Raw genomic sequence first — 21,511 nt, forward strand, 5'->3', positions numbered from 1 at the left:
AGTGTCATTCTTCAATCGGCATTTCACGTATCTTGTACCTCCCAGGGTGGGGGTGTGGGTGGGATGAGGTGAAGTACAATAAAAACATATTCATCCATATTCTAGATGAATTTTGTCTCCATTATTAATACTCTTTGGCTTTTACCTTGATGATAAATGACTCTTGCCATGTAATTACATTGATGATAACTGACTATAGGCATGTAATTACAGTGATGATAACTGACTCTTGGCAGACTATTACTTTATTATTAACTGACTATATCCATATAATTACATTGATGAAACTGACTCTTGGCAGATTATTACTTACTGACTATATACATATAATTACATTGACGAAACTGACTCTTGGCATGTAATTACATTGATGATAACTGATTATAGACATGTAATTACATTGATGATAACTGATTATACACATGTAATTACATTGATGATAATTGACTCTTGGCAGATTATTACTTTGTTATTAACTGACTATATACATATAATTACATTGATGAAACTGACTCTTGGCAGATTGTTACTTTATTTTTAACTGACTATATAAATATAATTAAATTGATGAAACTGACTCTTGGCATGTAATTACATTGATGATAACTGACTCCTGGCATGTAATTACATTGATGATAACTGACTCTTGGCATGTAATTACATACATGATAAAAGAGTATAGACATGTAATTAAATTAATGATAACTGATTATAGACATATAATTACATTGATGATAACTGATTATAGACCTGTAATTAAATTGATGATAACTGACTCTTGACATGCAATTACATTAATAATAACTGACTCTCGGCATATAATTACATTGATGATAACTGATTATAGACATGTAATTACATTGATGATAACTGACTCTTGGCAGATTATTACCTTGTTATTAACTGACTATAGACATATAATTACATTGATGAAACTGACTTTTGGTATGTAATTATATTGATGACGACTGAGTATAGACATGCAATTAAATTGATGATAACTGACTATAGATATGTAATTACATAGATGATAACTGACTCTTCGCATGTGATTACATTGATGATAACTAATTATAGACATGTAATTACATTGATGATAACTGAATCTTGACATGTAATTGCGTTGATGATAACTGATTATAGACATGTAATTACATTGATGATAATTAATTATAGACATGTAATTGCATTGATGAAAACTGACAAAAGACATGTAATTACATTGATGATAACTGATTACAGACATGGAATTACATTGATGATAACTGATTAGATACATGTAATTACATTGATGATAACTAACTCTTGGCAGATTATTACCTTGTCATTACCAGACTATATACATATAATTACATGGATGAAACTGACTATTGGCATGTAATTACATTGATGATAACTGAGCATAGACATGTAATTAAATTAATGATAACTGACTATAGACATGTAATTACATTGATGATAACTGACTCTTGGCATGTAATTACATTCATTATAACTGATTATAGACATGTAATTACACTGATGATAACTGATTACAGACATGTAATTACATTGATAATAACTGACTATAGACATGTTATTCATTGATGATAACTGATTATTGCCATGTAATTATATTGATGATAACAACTGATTATAGACATGTAATTACAATGATGATAACTGACTCTTGGCATGTAATTATATTGATGATAACTGATTTTACACATGTAATTTCATTCATGATAACTGACTTTTGGCACGCAATTACATTGATGATAACTGACTATGGGCATGTAATTACATTGATGATAACTGATTATAGACATGTAATTACATTGATGATAACTGATTATAGACATGTAATTACATTGATGATAACTGATTACAGACATGTCATTACACTACTGGTAACTGACAATAGACATGTAATTACACCGATGATATCTGAATATACAAATGCAATCACATTGATCATAACTGGCTCGTGGCAGATCATTACCTTGTTATTACCTGACTATAGGTATGTAATTACATTGATGATTACTGACTATAGGCATGTAATTACATTGATGATAACTGATTATAGACATGTATTTACATTGATGATAACTGATTATAGACATGTAATTACACTGATGATAACTAATTATAGACATGTAATTACATTGCTGATAATTGATCATACACATGTAATTACATTGATGATAATTGACTATAGACATGTAATTACATTGATGAAAACTGACTATATGGATGTAATTACATTGATGACAACTGATTATAGACATGTAATTACATTGATGATAACTGACTATAGCCATATAATTACATTGATGATAACTGACTATAGACTGTAATTACATTGATGATAACTGACTATAGACATATAATTACATTGCTGAAACTGACTCTTGGCATGTAATTACATTGATGATAACTGATTATAGATATGTAATTACATTGATTATAACTGACTCTTACATGTAATTACATTGATGCTAACTTATTAAATACATGTAATTACAATGATGATGACTGACTCTTGGCATATAATTACATTGATGATAACTGCCTATAGGCAAGTAATTACACTGATGATAACTGACTAATGACATGTAATTACATTGATGATTACTGACTCATCGCATTTAATTACATTGATCATAATTGATTATAGAGATGTAATTACATTGATGATAACTGACTATAGACATTTAAGTACATTGATGATAACTGACTCTTCGCATTTAGTTACATTGATTATAACTGATTTTAGACATGCAATTACATGATGATAACTGACTCTTGACATATAATTACATTGATGAAAACTGATGATAGACATATAATTACATTGATAATAACTGTTTGTAGACATGTAATTACATTGATGATAACTGACTCTTGGCAGATTATTATCCTGTTATTACCTGACTGTAGACATATAATTACCTTGATGAAACTAACTCTTTGCACGTAATTACATTGAAAATATCTGAGTATAGACATGTAATTAAGTTGATCATAACTGAATATAGACATGTAATTACATTGATGATAACAGACTCCTGGAATGTAATTACAGTGATTATAACTAATTATAGACATGTAATTACATTGATGATAACTGACTATAGACATGTAATTACATTGATGATAACTGATTATAAAGATGTAATTTCATTGATGATAACTGACTCTTGGCATGTAATTACATTGATGATATCTGACTGCAGACATGTAATTACATTGATGATAACTGACTATAGGCATGTAATTACATTGGTGATAAATGATTATAGACATGTAATTACTTTGATGATACTTACTATAGATATATTATTACATTAATGATAACTGACTATAGACATGTAATTATATTGATGATAACTTACTATAGGCATGAAATTACATTGATGATAACTGATTATAGACATGTAATTACATTGATGATAACTGACTATAGGCATGTAATTGCATTGATGATAACTAACTATAGGCATGTAATTACATTGATGATAACTGATTATAGACATGTAATTACATTGATGATAACTGACAACAGACGTCTAATTACATTGATGATAACTGATTATACACATGTAATTACATTGATGATAACTGGCTCTTGGCAGATTATTACCTTGTTATTACCTGACTATAGACATGTAATTACATTGATGATAACTGAGTATAGACATGTAATTATATTGATGATAACTGAATATATACATGTAATTTCACCGATGAAAACTGACTCTTGGCATGTAATTACATAGATGATAACTGATTATAGACATGTAATTACAATGATCATGACTGACTCTTGGCATGTAATTACATTGATGATAACTGAGTATAGACATGTAATTACATTGATGATAACTAACTCTTGGCATGTAATTACATTGATGATAACTGATTATGGACATGTAATTACGTTATGATAACTGACTATAGGCATGTAATTACATTGATGATAACTGATTATAGAGATGTAATTACAATGATCATGACTGACTCTTGGCATGTAATTACATTGATGATAACTGAGTATAGACATGTAATTACATTGATGATAACTAACTCTTGGCATGTAATTGCATTGATGATAACTGATTATCGACATGTAATTACCTTATGATAACTGACTATAGGCATGTAATTACATTGATGATAACTGACTATAGGCATGTAATTACATTGATGATAACTGATTATAGACATATAATTACATTGATGATAACTGATTAAAGAGATGTAATTACATTGATGATAACTGACGATAGACATGTAATTACATTGATGATAACTGACGATCGACATGTAATTACATTGATGATAACTGATTATACACATGCAATTACATTGTTGATAACTGACTACATACATGTAATTGCATTGATGATAACTGATTATAGAGAAATAATTACATTGATGATAACTGACTCTTGGCATGTAATTACATTGATTTTAAGTAACTAAATGTCCAAACGTATAGTGTTCCTAATAAATTCGGTTGTTAAATGAACTTATGTACCAATAGCCTTGAATAGGTCGATTTAACAACATTGATGATAACTGACGATAGGCATGTAATTACATTGATGATAACTGACGATCGACATGTAATTACATTGATGATAACTGATTATAGACATGCAATTACATTGTTGATAACTGACTACATACATGTAATTGCATTGATGATAACTGATTATAGAGAAATAATTACATTGATGAAAACTGACTCTTGGCATGTAATTACATTGATTTTAAGTAACTAAATGTCCAAACGTATAGTGTTCCTAATAAATTCGGCTGTTGAATGAACTTATGTACCAATAGCCTTGAATAGGTCGATTTAACAACAGTCTTCATAAATCATGATATAATTCAGAAACCCAGCAAGTCACCAAGTCATTAGTGAAATCCGAGATAGTTTAAACAATATAGGAACAATATAGGAAGATGGGCAGATAAATTGGGGTTCAAACCATCACATGAGGAAAACCATTGCCGTACTAGTTACCACCAGACGTAGATTTAAATTAAAATATCCCAAATTTAATCATCCAAAATAAAATCATTAAATTCGTAAAAAGTAGCACGATTCCTGGGTATGTATTTTGACGAACACCTTAATTGGGGGCATCAAATAAACAATCTAGTAAATAGATGCGATAAAGACCTAAACTTGCTTTTAAAAAAACTTAAAGGGACCACAATGGAATCCAATCAAGAAACACTATTAGCATTATACAGAGCATTGATAAGGTCAAAATTAGATTACGGACGTCAAATATAAAACTCAGCACCACAACGACACCTTAAAAAATTAGATGCGATTCAAAAAAAAACGTCAATTATTTGCACAGGTACTCTGCCGTTTATATCCCTAGCTGAGCTCCAAATTCTAACTGGAGAGCTACCATTGCAACTAAGACGGCGGGAGTTAACCCCAAGATATGCAGCTAGAATAACAATTCACATAAAATCGCACCCCACACGTAAAGCCATCAATAAAGGCAACAAACCATTTAGTAACAAACTAGTACCAGCATCCCTGCAGGTAAACACATACACCAATTAATTGGACGATTACCAAAAGCTAATTGCCAGGCCGATATAACTATTAACTATGACACAACGCCATGGACTAATACAAACTGATGGGTCCAAAATATTGGAGCCCCCCACCCCACCCCCCACCCCCGAACAGCAGCAGCAGTAGTAATCCCCGAATTGAACATTAAAATGGGAAAAAGACTACATGACCACTGCTCTATCAACACAGCTGAATTCTGTGCCATCTTGGAAGACCTACGGTGGATTAAAGAAAACAACATTAAACAAGCAGTAATAATTAGTGACTCGCTAAGCGTCATTTCATCTATACTGAGCAATAACACTAAATCAATAGCTGACCAAATAGCAAAACAAAAAAGACCCAAACCATATTAACATTAATTCCAGTCGCAGCGAATTGCTAAATATAACGAAATACTATATCAGTAGCAAGTGGCAAGAAGACTGGAACCGAAACACCAAAGGCAGGAAACTATACTGCATCCTAAAAGACATTAATAGAACTAGGGAACACCCCAAAATTAATAATTCCGATCAAGAGACCCTAAACAGAATCTACACCCGAAAAACAAAACTAGCCAGTAGCTTTGAAAACTACATAGGACCAAAACCCTCTAACCATAGCTGTTACCACTGCCGGGTTCCAGAAGACTTAACGCATATATTTAACAACTGCCAAAAGCTAAAGAAAGAAAGATCGAAACTAAAAAATAAGGAATTAAATAAGACTGGATCCCCTGTGACATACCCTGCTTTCTTATAGAGTACCAACCCCAACCTAAATTACACATACATAAAAATAATTAACTTTATCCATGAATCAGGGCTAGGAACTAAAATATAAATCCAACCATTAGTAACATAGGAAACACAATAAGATTGGATGTCTTTGACACTTAATATAGACCCGAGTGCTCGGCAAAGATATCTATCTTAATAAAAACAAATATACCACTAGGAAAATTAATAAACACCATACACATAAATTTATCTAGGAGTCAGGCTAACAAATAAACAACAAGGACACAAAATAAGATCGGATGTCTTTGACACGTCATCGAGACCAAGAAAATTGGCAAAGATATCTGTCTTAACAAAATATAAGTAGCCTGCAAAGCAAAATCAAACCATATAAATAACTTCATCTTTGAGTTAGGGATTACAAAAATAAAAAATAGGTATAACTATGGACACAAACAGGGAAAATAGGACTTGCAAGGGGAGCAGAGTGCGAACCTACTGGTGAGGGGCGAGGGTATGCTTGTCACTAGGACATGGTTATCGCCAGTGCGCGAACTCTGATCCACCACCGGGGGGGGGGATAAGCTGCACCTCCCAACTCCACAAATGTGTTCACAAAAAATTTTGTTTACACTTACCTTATCACTTCCTCTTCAACCCCTCTTCGTCCTAAACATAACCAACAGCCCTGCATGTACACCAATACCATAACACCTGGAAATTCGATACACTCTAGCCGAAGGTGAGAGCTTTAATATTAGCAATGAATACTGATGGCTTAAACAACCAAACAGTCCCTTATAAATAATTTATAAGGTGGTTCAACACCCGATGCCATCAAGCCCCGCCACACAAGATGGCAATCTAATAAATAATTCTAGGAACGTAAGGCTCCATATTAGCTTCTATAAGGTGGCTACACATCAGAGATCATCAGACTGAAAAAGTGAGTGTGTGCTGGGTCTATTCCCACTCGCCATCAAGCCCTCCATTCATACATCTAGGGACTTCTATTAGTGCCACTGCATGACGGCTTCAATTAAACAGTGCTCTGTGAGCATATATAAGCCTGGGGGAAGTGGTTCAAATTCCTTTCCCTAGGAGTAATTCAACAGCCTGATGTGCAGGCATAAAGAGTGGTACATGCACTGCTGTGCGGAAACCACTTTAATTCAACATAAGTAAGTACATGTACTAGTGTATATAATCATTGCTGGCGCCCTTTCAAATATGATCGAAACGTTTAAATCCAGATTGCAAAATTCAACATGTTCAGAATGTCAAGATGAGTGTCTAATTCATAACAATTTTGCAAAATTTCTTGTTAGTTCCTGCTCTCCATGTTTTCAGTAAAGTACACTTTTAAAAAATAGTCCAATGTGGCCTTATTCCTCCATCCCCCTCGCCTCAAACATATTGCCTTAAGACCTAATTAACTTGGGAAAATAATTGAAAGCAATGTAAGAGATAGAAAGAATAGCATTCAAGTCTCATTTACAATAAAGTTATATGGTCTCCTTTATTTGTAATGTTTTTAGGAAAAGTGTCCAAATGCCTCCCAGCAAACCATTAGTTGCACTGCCAACTACGTAAAAAAAGTGTTGCAGTAAATCATAAACGACTTTGAATGCAGTCTCTAACAGCAATGAGAGGACTGGGCATACGCAATAACATTATTTTATGTGGATCATTTGATGTAAAAGGAACCAGCTATTTTTTAAAGTTTAATTTCGACTTCTTAAGCATGTGAGAAATAAAAAGAAAGGAATTTCCCATTCATCGTGTGAGTAATGCAGCAAGTGATATTTTTGGAAAGATAACACCAGTCACTTTCTTTATTCATACAAAATCATGAAAAGTAGACAGGATGCATTATCCATTAACACTGAAATTCAGACTCCTCAGTTTTTACCCCGGATTAATTATGCATGTCAACACCATATGTAACAATAGATGTTCTGGTAGGAAGAGCGTCTGAAGAAGATTTATCGACCACTGCACGCATATGTCATCCATTTTTTCTTAATTCGAGGTCAAAAGTCATCAATTATATGACTTGCCATTAAGTGTATGGAAATATTTTAGACCTGTGTTTAAACTGAATAACTTGAAATAAGACACCTTCGCACGTTGTAAATATTAAGCATTCACATTCTTGCAAGAGTAATTTTACGACTCATCATAGGTTAGGAAAGATTATTTGAGGTTATTGAAGGAATGTGCATGGGATGTTGATGCGAGTAAGGTAGAATAATTTATAACAAGAGGTTTTTCCTTTGTTCTTTTCTTAAACGCTGTGGCATAAATCAAAATAATTGAATAAATATGAGTGTTTTTCAAATGGCATGTTAGCAGAAAAAAGTATTTTTTGTACCAAACAGACAAAAGAGATCAGACTGACATGCAAAAGTCATCCTTTTGTATGCAGACAGACAGGCGCTTGCAAACGCGCTGTCATTTTGCAAGTAAACAAGTGTAACACATATTTGGTGGCAATATCGCCTGCGAGAAACATAATATTATATATTAATTATTACCCGATTCGGTGGGTGCCGCCGTGGTTCAGTGGTTTGATGGTCCTACTCGCAAGGAAAATGCTTGGTCTAATCAATGCGATGGAATGTACCAGGATGTGCCCGGTTCGGGATGCCTTTGTCCAAAATACTTATAACCCACTTCACGCAAGAAAACAAAACAATACACACTGTGCTGTGGAACCGAATGAGGGCAATAACACTCTGATGCTTCGTGACTCCGATGATATAAACGAATTTTTCGCAAGTTAGTTTTAAAGCCTAGAGTTCAATTAAATGTTGTGACGTATCTTTCTTAAAGTTTGTATACTTGGAAACTTTGCAGGATATGTTAGGACACAATTACAGGGCATCAAAATACCTTCAGCGCACCTCCCTCCCTCCGTAATAAGTCCCCCAAAATGACATTCGAAAACAGCTATATTTTGCAAGAAAGTTTTAAGCACAGCAGCTGGATATCCCAATTATTGCAAATGACGAAAAACATAGTTTAGCCTTTTTTCGACAAACGCGCCAACTCTAGCTTTTGTTGCCATAGGGACCGTGAAATGCAACAAATGGTCGAGGGGTCAATGTGTTGGAAGTCGCAGTTGTTTAATTAGAGACCGATACCGTATGATGTAAGGACATATACATACAGTGTAAAGGTCGACTCATATGTCAGTTGAAGATACTGGGTAAGTTTAAGTCTTTTGGTCATATCTACAACCGCATCTTATTCGCATGCATACACTAAGGTTGTGTGCAGGGCGCTCTGATGGACATCAAACAGACAAGATAAGAAACATTCAAAAGAGGTGAGAAAGCAATGTAGAAGGCTATAGCTAAGCTCCAGGAACTAGTGCAGAGTGCCAAGATATTGAAACCACCAAAGGCATCAACGGAAAATATGGAACCACAGAACTCCTTTCTCGCAGTGTCTACACACTGGCGAATTCCTGTCCAACTATTATCACCTCCTTGCCGGAAACAAGGCTGTGTGCACGGTGTCTGCGAACGGGAATTCCTGAACAACAACCTTCACCCAGTTGCCAAAACATATACAAAGGTTGTGTGCTAGTCATACAGTGTAACACCTCACATGTATACGTGTGGTATCTCACTTATCTAGAGAAAACGTGCTGAACTACAACGAACTGTAGTGAGTAACCACACTTAGCAAAATCTTTTTAGACCAAAAAATGTGAGCTAGTTCATACAGTGTAACACCTATTATACATGTGAGGTATCCAATGTACTGACCTAGAACAAATGAACCAAATGCACCTCCATAGTCAGCTTGCTGACCTAAAATGTACTATGGTCCAATAATACACGATCCAAATCGTTCATTTGGACAAACGCTGTTCGTTAGGTTATACAATTTAACATCACACACGCGTGACGCAAGCAGCAGGGAAGTTCTACAGACCAGACGTTCCAGACCAAATAAAGCCTCCTACGAGAACATTTCCCGTAGAAGCCTCAGATTTCAAAAATAAGCCTTCCTACGAAAAATAATTTGCGTAAATTCGTCACCGATTGCAATTTTTGTGTGCAAAATCAATGATTCTGGACAAGTAAAAAACAAAGATTTTGGGGGGGGGGGGGAAATTTATTCCGTCGACAAAGTTTGCGAAGTTTGGCTGCGAGTCTCATGAATAAATTTGATCAAGACTGATTCGATATCTACTACGCGGATCATGAAGATTAATCGTGATGAAACCGTGCGGTATTGCCTGGGCGCGGCTGAAGAAATTTTTGAATTTGTTTATGTCCATATCGCCGTTGCACCAGGTCTGATGAATATTTCTCAGCGTGTGAGTATCAACGCCATTGAAAACTGATAAGATATTACAATTGTCCCTAATTACCTTTGGAATTTGCGTATATCGCTGCGTCACGTAAATAACATCGGTATTCTTGTGTCGGCCACGCGAAAATATCCTAGCCGGATTAGTTTGCTTATCCAGCATAACATCATCGAATACGACAAGATTATTAACATCACCATCTAAATTTTCCACTGATGGAGCTTCATTGATGTCTGTGATGAATTCGATTGTGCCTTCGTCGGTATTGTCGCTAAATTCCTTTAGCACTTGATAACAACGCTGATCATCAACGGACGGTGCAACCAAATACAACTTATCCCATTTTAACCATCGCATTATCAAATTTAACAACAACTGCGTTTTTCCAGAACCAGACGGGCCAATAATTATCATCCTTATCGAATTCGGTAACACCGCGTTGTGTTTCACCTGCTCGCGTCGCTTCGTGGCTGAAAAATCAATTACATTCATGTTACTAGAATACATGGATTTATATTGTGTTAAATGTCGCACGCGCACAGCTACGATAAATCCAATCGAAATCGTCACACGCAATAACAGGAACGCAATTGCAGGAGAATGCGAAGTTTGTAAGACACGCAAGTTCAGATTTGTAAAAAAAAAAATAGAAGAACCGGAGGAGACATTACCGCCTCCATGAAAAATCTACCTGGGTTGCCCTGGGCAAAATATCCCGGAGAAAAGCATCTACCAGGATACAATTACTGCGGACCCGGAACAAGACTCGATATAAGACTCAACGATAATAATCAACCAAATCCCGGCGAAGATCCAGTAAACACCATCGATAACGCGTGTTACTATCACGATCTTGCGTATCGTAGCGGGGATTTACAACAAAGACATCTCGCTGATATTAGGCTAATTCATGCAATAGACGCGATTCCTGACAAAAGTTTCAAAGAAAAATTGGCAACTTGGTTGATAAAAGGCGCAATGAAAGGTAAATTAGTATTCGGTGCTGGTAAATAATAATGGAGCAGATATATTATTCTCCGCGAGGATTCTGGCGAGGAAAATCAGCAATTGCCAAACTCGCTAAAGCCGCTAAAGTAAAACAATCCACCGCTGAATCGTGGTTATCGAAACAGGCAGTCTGGCAAATATATCTTCCTCCGCCTAAGAAAATACCATATGCAAGTTTCACCGTCAGTGTCCCTAATGAAGTCCATCAGGCTGATTTAATGTTTCTTCCTTACGATACCGTCGACGGAGTCACATACAAATACGTGTTAACGGTTGTTGATATCGCTAGCAGATACAAAGAGGCTGAACCGTTATCGAATAAAACAGCAACGGAAATTTCAAAGGCGTTTGAGAAAATTTATTCACGATCTCCATTAACATGGCCGAAGCTTCTCCAGGTTGATCCAGGTCGAGAATTTCTCGGCGCGGTTACTTCATTGATGAAAAAGAATAATGTTAAAATCCGTCGCGGTATTGTAGGTGTTCATCACAATCAGGCTATCGTTGAGAGATTCAATAAAACTCTTGCAGAACGATTATTCGGATATCAGTACGCGCGCGAATTTATTCAAGATAATCGATCTCATGATTGGGTAACAAGATTACCTCACGTGATTAACGCGCTAAATAACGAAGTAACTCGAACAATAGCAATGAAACCCGCAATTGCAATTACAAAATCGAATATACCACTAAAGCGAGATTCCACAATTCCGCCTGTGCTAGGTAGCGTCACGGTCAGGTATTTATATAAAGAAGGCGAGGCCGAAGGAGGAAGAAAAAGAGCAACCGATCCAAATTGGAGCGTTACGACACATAAAATATCAGCCGTAACAAGATCATCGGGAAGACCAGCAATTTATTTCCTAGATTCGCTAGCGCCACAACGCGGATTTACCAAGGAAGAATTACAAATAATACCGAAAGATACTCAACTACCGCTAGCGTCATTAATGTGAAACCGAATTCTACCTAACTGAGATAATTTTCTTACTCTTGACACGGCTAAATAAACTAAATTTGACCAGGAAATTCTATCATCGACGATCCAAACTTGACCATCTACGGTCAATCCCTGCGATGAGTGTATCGTTGTTGCGTAGCCTAATTTCCATGGCGATCTTTCTGCGTTTATCGCGTCATTAACAAGATTAATATCAACAAGAATAATATCGTTCAAGACCAGGATCTTTTCCTCTCCGCAGGGTAAAGTAACACTGATATTTTGTTTTCTGGTATCAGCGGGCCTGTAACATAACGGCACCTGTAATGTTGGAAATTTCTCGCAATGAAGCTTGAATAACATATCCTGAATAACATCACGAACAATTTTCCTACTAGCAACGATCAGATGATCGGGACGCCACAAATTTAGAAAAATATCCATCGGAGTCTCGTCGATTATTCTTCTCATCACATCGCATTGAAACTTATTCGGTTGTAATCGAATTATTTTCTTAAATTCGGTCAGTAAAATATCATCGGATCTATAATCGGCGTCGATTTCCTCATAATAGTCAACGAAGTTCCTGAGCCACTCATGAGGAGATTCACCATCAATAGGATCAGGCTGGCCGTGATCTCCGCACATTATCACGGCGGTATTTTTCTCCTCCAGCCAGATCAGGAACGATTTTAATACAACTAAATTTACTGTGCAAATTTCATCAAATATTATAATTCTGTTGATATATTTATTTCCCATACGAGCCGAATCCCATAATCCACCGCTGTATTTGAAATAACTGTGATAAGTACAAGAACCAACGCCGCGTTGCCTTATTTCTCGCGCTAATCTGTGAGTTGGAGTCAACACTATCATATCAGATTTCGCAAATAAATTTATCGCTCGCGTTGTTTTACCGCTACCACCAGGACCATTCATGTAGACGAATTTGTTACGTGAAATTGGGTCAAATGCAGATGCAGCCGTCGATATTTCCTCAAATTTATCTCGATGAAATTTATCGCAATCTTCGACATCGGCGTCCTCACAGTAATCTAGGATATCCTCGTTTTTTATCCTCCAAGTTCCCCAAGAACCATCGGCGATTAAATTATCCAGCCTATACTGGTATTTCTTATCGATATAAAACGAGTCCGTTGCGACCCTTACCGCGATATCAGAAAATTTATTTATCATCGACAGTAAATTTATACTCACATAAGCGAGCATCGATGATCTCAAATGCGTATACTGCGCTGATTCTCCATCGAGATAGCTAATTACGGTACCTAATTTTTCTCCGTCAATGATAATATTCTCTCTGTTGCAGAATATTCCTCGCGATACCGTATCGGCGATAATAAAATCCATCTCGGCATCGTTGATAAACAACCTAGCGTGTCGGTGTTTATGATCAACGGATCCTCCTTGAGTAAATTTGCCAATTATTTTTCTTCCGATATCTTTCGCGTTTTCACAATCCGTCGGCAACCACACTTCAGTTTGTTTCCTGTATGATATAATCGCCTCGCTCACCGTCAACGATATTAACATTGATGAATCCAGCATATATCTCAACAACACCGTAGGGACCCATCTGCGTTGAGATAAATGCCGACCAAACCAAATATAACAAATTTTATGTAAATTTTCAGCAAACTCGAATGAAGTGACACAAGCGAATCCGGTCATAACAAAATCTGGCAACGGCCCGTTAATTGCAACTCTCGTCATCTCGCTGGTGGGATGGCCAAATTTAGCAAAATAATCCGCACAATCGCCATATCCGAGGAAACTTCCAGGATAGCACGCGCTCATATCAACGGATATCATGTCTTCGAAATAATATTTGGTATTCCACAATCCGCCATGGCCGTATTCGATACAACTAAGTTGAATATCAGTGAGAAATTCGTTCCTTGTAGGTTTCCACGAGTTTCTTTCTCTGGCAGCGTGAGCAGCAACAGACGGAACAGTAAAGCAGTTCGTTAATAACTGATCAGGATTTGACGAATATTTCACCGCGATATTTCTCATCGATTCATGCAATTTTTCATCACGGTAAATATCTCCTCGCGGCAATATAAACTGATCGTATTTTTCTTCGCTCGAGAATAACCAAACCGATATCGGATCAGACGCGGCTAATATTTTGATATATCTGAACATGGCATCAGCGCCTTCCACGGGATAAAATTTAACAGCACGATCTCGCGGAAATATCATTACCGACTGCGACCACGCATGTGAATTATGATCAATAATTTCGATTGGAACTCCTCGAGATCTATACGGCGACGAATATAATATTTCTCCCGATAGCGTTTTCACCGTGATAGGAAATTTAAGTTTCTTGCTCAACACAGCAACATCGTCAATCGATGCGCCATCAACAACTGTCTTCGCCCATGAATTAATTTTATTCAACCTCAACTGAGTCAATCCAGATCCACGACGGGCGTTTTTCATATGCTCGATAACACGCTCAGCCACGCAGTTTATCATCGGTGATTCTTTCATCGCAGGTAGATTTTTCATGTCAGGATTATTATTTAGCCGATAAATTCCATAAACAACAGCGCTAGATGGATACGCCCTGGCATAATAAGGACCGTCAATTCCCAATAATAATCCTGGCTTCGAATTTTTATCAAAAATAACGTTTTTCTTACCGCCACGCACAGGATCTCGTTTATCGCGAATAATCCAAGTGTCGTCAGGCATTTGTGCAATAAATTTTATTCCAAAGATAAATCGCTCCTCCTTGTGTTCGAATTTTATGTGCTCGATTATCTTTTTGGCCCGTTCCAGATTCATCGTAGCATCAACAGAGTTAGTTTTCCATGTCGACCAAGTGTGAATCGCCCCATCATCGAAAAATTCTTTTTTGGCGCGATCAACCTCAGGAATGATATATTCTGCCTCATCAAGATCAAATGCATCCATTATTATATTTTAGACAAATGTTTAAATTATAATGAATAAATGTTCGTGGATACCAATCGGATCAACAAAATCATGCGACAAATCCTGCAGAGGCGATTATTGTGGTGCTCACATATATGCGATTCGACGAGGTAGTAAAGGACCACAACGGTGTTTAGTTTGCCAAGTTGGCACTCGAGGAAAGACTCGATTGTGTTTATCCTGCGGAGGAAAGAATTATCGAGAATTGCTCAGATATTACAAAAAGAAATCTTCCTCGATAATAACATGCGAAGAAGATTATATTAATCGATTCAAGGCAAATTACGATTTAAACAAACAGAATATTGTATATGAATCTGAAATCGACGATTCCTGCAATGAAAATCACATACGAGTTTAAATCTCACCCAACCATCGAGGGATACGAGGCATCATCGGATGGTGTTGTCAGAAATACCAGAACAAAGAAAAATGTTGGTAGAGTTGGTAATTCGGGTTATCTTATGTTCTCCATCAGTAAAAACAAGAAACGAAGATGCACAAATTATTTATGTCACAGATTCGTGTTCGAATGTCACAAAGGACCTATCGGGGATGGTCTTGTTATCGATCATATTGACGGAAATAAACTCAACAATAAAATAACCAATCTTCACGCGGTAACTCCGAGTGAAAATTTACTTCGCAGTAGTAACGTTGGTAGATTTCCAAAATATTCCAGGGCGGTTAAATCAATAAATCGAGAAACAAATGAAGAAATTATATTCACGTCGATGCATGCAGCTGCAAAGTATTTCAGTGTCAATCATGCCTCGGTGTGGCGAGTGGCAGAAAGAATAATCAACGCGACATTTTCATATGACCTCGGTGTGTGGATCGAGTTTTCCTATATTCCGATAATATTTGATTCGGAAAAATGAAGATGAAAATTAATTGAATATTACAAAATTAATATAACATGGACGAACAAACCATAAGCAATATTATCGAAGCTATCGATGACCTGAGAAAGAAAAATATAAATCTTCCCTCGGAGTTGGACACGAATAAAATCCGATCCGAATTCGAGACGATTGTTCAGGGGAAACTCGAATACAAATACACGCTGCCGTCAGAGTACAAATTAATAAAAAAGATCCAAATTGCCATGTATCAATCACTTGCGACTGTCAGCGATGATCAAATCGAGGATTTTGTTAAATTATCTACGCTAGTGGAAAAAGCTAGGTTGATTTTATCGGATGCATATGAATCAAAAAAAATTACAAGCTCGCGTGTCAGACAACTGAAAAAACCTGTCGATGAGAGCAAGGCCAAGGAAATTTCTGATCCTTGAATTTTCCTGAAGATTTCCACAAACAAAAAAAAACAAAAATTAAAAAAATCTTCCAATTTTGAAAATTTCCCCGGTTTTTATTTATTTTTTTGGCCCATTTTTCCCTGGTGTACAGATTCAAAAAATCTATGATTTTACCAGCAGATTGATACTTATCTTTTCCCCGCGTATATCAAGCAAATTTCCTTTCTGATCTGTTAGTTTGAAATTTATCCTCGACAATAATCGATTGTGGCATCGCAGGTAAAACGGATTTACTGGTTCTTTTATTATCAAATAACCAGGAGAAGCGCTAGGTGAAAACGAATACAAGATGAATCCCTGCTGCGCCTGATTTGACTCTGACGAATCAACATTGTAGCTGCCCTCGACAACATCCGCGTGAAGATAAATCGCGATAACTTCCGTTATGTTAACGATACCTGGCGAGATATGCCGCCCCTGCCCGGCGGGATCGTTATTGTGTTTGAGAATCGATTCTGATTGTATTTTTTTAGTCCACGCGGCATGTAACTTCGGAAATAAATCATCGATGGTATCAGTAACAGATTTTCTCATTTTATCAACATCATAATCGGGAAATTTGAAATTTGGTAGCGTTTCCTCGGTTAAACCAAATACTCTCATGAATTTTTGTTTTTCTCCTGAATTTCTGATCAACTCGAATTTGCTAATAGGAAGAACATAATCGGCAATTGATATATCGTCGACTATCGCCTGAATAAACATACCATGATAATATTCAACATCATTCGCGAGTTGATTTAAAATCTTCACGCGTTTGATAATTTCGCTACATGAGCCTGATTTATTTAGGATGCATTCATGAAAGGATTCCCGCAATAAATTTAATTGTAATTTATGTTCTTGATTAAATTCGTCGAGGGTTCTTCTTACCAAGATACCGTCTATGGGGAATATTTTCCTGTTAATGTGGGTAGCGTCGAAGATTTTCACACCGGGGGAAATTTTGGGAAGAACCAACCACGAGAGAATTTTTTCGTCCCTAAAAGTAAAAGCGAACATTAACATGTTAAATTTGTGGTTATTTATGAGGTTGATGGCGCTGTGGATCAGAGTCTTGTGTTTGATATATCCATACCATCCTTCGTCGGTGGTAAAATCTTCTTTTTTTGGCTCCGGTTGCTCTGGAGGAGCTTCCTCGTGAAAACCTGGAATAAAAACATCTGGTTTTTCTGGTTTTGCCAGAGGTGCGATTTCAGGCCAACCTAATATGGTCCTAATCGATGATTGGTAAATATCTACCATGTACGGTGATTTCACTTCTATCATCGATGACAGCGTGGGATCGTGCGCAGATATCTTTATTCCCGGAGTAGCATCGCCGGTTATATTTGATATTCTGGTGGTAAATTCCTTACCTAGTTGCTCAATTTCATAACTGCCTGTTGGTATGCCAACGACGATCCAATCAGGTGTTCCATCGGATTTGTTTTTGTTGGCAAAAACAAGTGAATTGTTTGATAATAATTTGCCAAATGATTTCGATCTAACATTGGGCCAGCTGTTGTAGACACGCAATTGTGTTAACGCAATTTCTTTGACGCTGATTGGTGTTGAAAAATTGATGCTAAATTCAGGCTTGGTTGAGCTTAACGATATTAGTGTTGTTGTCGGCGGTGTCGTGTTTGTCACGATCTGGGCTATTTCGGACATTATTAATATTCATTTGTTCAATCTCCGAGTAAATACTGATCATTGCCGAAAATTCTGGATCGGAGATAACGCCATCGTTGAGACTTTCAGAAAGAAGCGATGATAATTTCGAATACGCGTCGTTGACCTGGGATAATTTATTCTTGTATAGAGACAATTTCTCACTCGTGCACGAGGATATCTTTTTCGCTACGATATTGAGAACACCAGCGATTGTCGTTGTTGACGAGATTATTATCGTTGCAACGATTGGCGCTATCGTTGTTACCGCGGATAAAATTATTCCAGCGCCGGCAACTACCGCGGATACCGCGTACACGGCGACGTCAATGATAACTAATCTACGCTGGTATTTTTTTATTTTTATCTGATACTCGTCGAGGAGTTTTTTTAGCGAATCCTGCCATGACCTCGCCTGATTGTAACGGTAGTCAGATGCGGTCATTTATTAGTTAGTTTATCCAATCAATTGCGGGTATTTGGTAAACATATTCGAAAATTGTAAAATAATTGATCGGTCCCATGGTGGTTCTATCTGGTGGTTCTAACGTAAATGTTTCGTTGATATTTTTAGTTAGTAAAATATTTAAACATCCGGAAGATTCATCGAAGGTATGGTACCATTTATGTATTTTTATTGTTATCTTAAATTTTATCCTTGAGAGAATATATATTCGATATAACCCAGTAATTGGCGCAGAGAAGCCGAATAAATTTTCCTCGGGTTTCCATATGTTCATCCCCAGACCGAACACCACAAACGGTATTGAACAAATAAGATTATTTGTTCTTACCTCCGGTGGAAAAGTAATATTTTTTAATAATCCAATATGTTCCCTAACTATTGTTTCTTTTAAATCATCAATTTTTGTGGCTGCGTCGAGAAGTTTATTGTTCAAACTTCGCATCGTTGAAACATCCGCGTGTATTTCTCTCACAATTTCTCTGAGATCGTCGTGTGATGTTATATCGACCTTTTTGTCAATTTTTGTAGTTGCGATGAGAAGTTTCGCGTTGATTTCTTGAATTTTTCCATCGTTCGCTGATACATCTAACTTTTGACGCGCTAATTCACGTATCATGTTAATTTCATCGTTGATTTTTTTTATTTTCTCATCTGTCGATTCACGCGCCGTGTTAAACCCCTTGGTAAATTCGGGAACAACAAAATCGCTGAGTTTATTAATTTCCTCGCTGATTTTTTTGTTGAGATCGTCGATTGTTGTTTTCTGACTCATCGCGATATTTACTTCGTTAATTTCGCCATGAATACTAGTAATTTCATCGTTGATGGATTTTACTCTCTCGATGAGATCGCTGTGTGGAGTTGAGGAGGTATCGATGAACTTTTTTATATCCTCGTCGAGTTTTTTACTGAGATTTTTTGATACCTCCTCGAGATTTTTAAGATCGCTATTTAGCTTGTTAAATCTTTTTGTCACTCTGTCCTGGAAATCATCGGTTGTTGCCTTATCGGACTTTAGAAGCATCGCCGCTGATAACTCGCTATTTTTTTGTTTTATATCCACGAGATCGGCCTTTGGTGGGAACTCCGCGATAATATCGGCGATATCAGCGATAGATTTTAATACCATCTCAGATTGGCGAGTAAATTGACTGATATGATCGTTATATTCTTCTCGCTTGATTATATCAGTTATTTTCACGTTGCTGGTGTGTAATCTTCCCTCGGTATTTTGAAAAACAGCAACTTCGCCAGGATCTACTTCTGACAGCGATAGGAGATTGTTAATATCACTCTTGGTTGCAAATTTTGATGTATCGATGTCGCCTGTTTCTGTTTTTTCCTTCCTAAAGAGCGATCTACCGTAAATGTCAACCATGATATTTATCTACGGTATATTCAAATACAATTTTGTTATAAGGGCCGGATGATTTTGAAATTGCATCAAGAACATTAATTGACTCCGGGCCGCATATCGGTGGATCCGCTAATGTTTGTGTTGGAAGAGTCGAATACCAAACCGGAAGTCTCAGCGAAGACACGTATTTGATAAATTCGTTTGGTGGTGCTAATCCGTACGAGTCAAAGTAAACGACTTCGCGAGGATTAATCGCGTAGGCAACCCAATGCGTGCCAGGGCCGGTATTTTTATCGAGATTTATTATTCCCGTCTCGGTAGGGTTTGGTTTTTCTGGTAGTTGATCCCGCATAAATACGCCTCTAAAAAATTTTATTTTTTTATTCTTTGCTTCGCTAAATAGATCTAAATTTGAAAAGGCCGTGCTAATCTTAGGCCGGATCCGTACGGGGGGCGTCTTAGATAAAGGCCGTTCCCCTTTTTTTTACCGTATCTTCCTCCCATCACTTTTTGTGCTAATTTGGAACCTATACCTCCGAGCGCACCTAATCCTACTGCTTTTGCGGCTGCCGGAAGAATCTCAGCTAGCAGTCCCGGAAGAGCGGCAAATAGAGGAAAAATACCGCCTGTTTTGACCATGTCTCTGATGGCGCCTATGGAAAGGCTCACATGAACGCCGGAATTTGCTGATTTGGCCTTGGAAAAACGTTCACGTTGACCTCTAGTTAGTGATAGTTTGTTAGGCCCGCCTTGAATTTGATCGTTTTTCAGTGTTAATTTCATACCGCATCGCTTTGATATCGCTGTTTGGAGTTTTTTCATCTGACCCGGGGTCAGAGTTACACTGACGTGTTCGTATGGCATATTAATAATCGCTTAATCTAAATTTGGAATTTGTCACATGTTCTCGACAGGAGCGTCAATAATTCTCATTCTGCCGCTGATGCCTTCCAAGATCATTGTTCTATCACCGAGAATCACCGCGATGGCTCTTGCTACTTGTCCACCTGTGTCAATTCTGGCTTTGAAATGGATATCAACGACGGATTGTTTTACCAGGTCGAGATGTTCCAAGGAGAAGTAATAGATAGGATAGCGAGTATTAAAATCTATCTGTGATATTTGTAATCCTGTATCGATATTTTGATCGCGTC

The sequence above is a fragment of the Sinohyriopsis cumingii genome, chromosome 2, assembly GCF_028554795.1.
Source record: "Sinohyriopsis cumingii isolate HCF-2022 chromosome 2, ASM2855479v2, whole genome shotgun sequence".
Classification (NCBI taxonomy): domain Eukaryota; kingdom Metazoa; phylum Mollusca; class Bivalvia; order Unionida; family Unionidae; genus Sinohyriopsis; species Sinohyriopsis cumingii.